The sequence below is a fragment of the Carlito syrichta genome, unplaced genomic scaffold, assembly GCF_000164805.1.
Source record: "Carlito syrichta isolate Samal-C Ts95f unplaced genomic scaffold, Tarsius_syrichta-2.0.1 Scaffold309919, whole genome shotgun sequence".
Lineage (NCBI taxonomy): Eukaryota > Metazoa > Chordata > Mammalia > Primates > Tarsiidae > Carlito > Carlito syrichta.
Window position 1 is genome coordinate 8,377 of NW_007254015.1, and position 1,722 is coordinate 10,098.

Below are 1,722 nucleotides of genomic sequence, written 5' to 3' on the forward strand. Positions count from 1 at the left end.
GTTTGCCCACATCCTGGGCAACAAAGATTGAGGATCCAATATTCTGTGAATGAATATACACAAAAAAATGAATGTGCCTTTTTTTTCAGATTAAATGCTTTCAGGCTGGTTATATCAACTCACATCTACCCTCCAGTAATAGACTTAGCAGAATGCTGGAGCAATTCAAAGAAAGTCAGACAATTGATTCTGGAGAAAGACATTCTCACTACCCCTAGATTTGTGAAGTTTTTTGGGTAGGAAAAAACAGCCTTAAGTATAGATATTGAAAAATAAAGGGGAGATAAATTAACTGATTGATAACAACTAAATAAATAAGTAAAGTTGGCTTTAAGAGTTTATCAATTATTAATGCTTTCATCAACTAGTTATTGAGTTTGGTAATGTAAGAATACAAGAACTATTTTTCTTACTTTAAAATATTGAGTCTACTACTTACTTCTTCAAACTCCTCACATAGATAAGAGAATGGTTTTCCTTCACTGCATAAAAACTGCTGACAGTTCTATTTATGCACATTCTAAATAATACTTTTTTTCCCTCTATCTTTGGTTTCCTTTCAGACTAATTTTTAAAGTATAATATTCCAGAAACATATTATGCAAAAAAGTAATAAGTAATGAATATTTGTAAGATGTGTATGTGTGTTTGTGTGTGTATATACTTTTTATTTTGCTCTTAACAGAATGGATTAATAGAAATTGTACTTAATTTGCTACTTTAAAAACTAAAACTGAAAAAATATGTCAAATAAAAATTTTCAAACATTTGAACAGAATAAAACTTTTATTCTTGAGGAAAAGAAACAAATGATTTTTGCATTTTATGACATGAAAGGAATTTGAAAGCTGCAAAGCAAAAAATTGTGGACCCTGATAACAAACCCAGACAATCCTAATTTCAGTCCTAAAGAAAAACTGAAGGTGGAGATTGGGCTAAGAGACTGAAAGAGAAAAAGCAGTTTGGGATTAATTTCAGCTGGGAATGGGTGTTATTCTAACAACTATGCCTTGGTATTACCCAATTGAACATAAATTATTTCACAGAATGCCAGGGTTAAACATCATTGTGTGACCCTGATGGATTGAGACAAAATATGTTAAAATATTTTAAGTATAAAAAGTCAGAAGTTTATTTATATACATATATATATATAAAGTTTAGTTTTATATAAATAAATACAAATAATTTATATAATTACATAAATATAGATAAAACTAGACTTCTGACTTTGGGCATATGTAAATGTATATATGTGTGTGTATGCATATGTATGTATATGTATTTAATATAGGCAGAGGGTGAAGCGAAAGTGTATTAGGCCATTTAAAAAGACAAAGATTAGAACATGGAGATGGCAAAGGGGCTATTTTCTAGGAAGAGAACTAGAAAGAGAAATTAGCACACAGAGAGGGAAGTCTAAATAACTGCAAATGAATAGCCTCAAATCTTTGGAAGAGTAGTGATTTAGACATTTGTCAGAAGAAACTGCCTCTTGTGAAACATGGAAAAAGAACTTTTTGAGGTGACTGACCAAATAATTTCTAGAGCTCAAACAAAGCTACCAAGTATAACTTATAGAAATAAATATGCGCTATTTGAATTAAAAATACACTAGACAGGACTAGCAGCAGGTATTGCAGAAAAAAACGATTATTTAACTTGAATACATAGCAATAGAAACAACCCACAAGGTAGCACATACAAACAAAAAAATGGAAA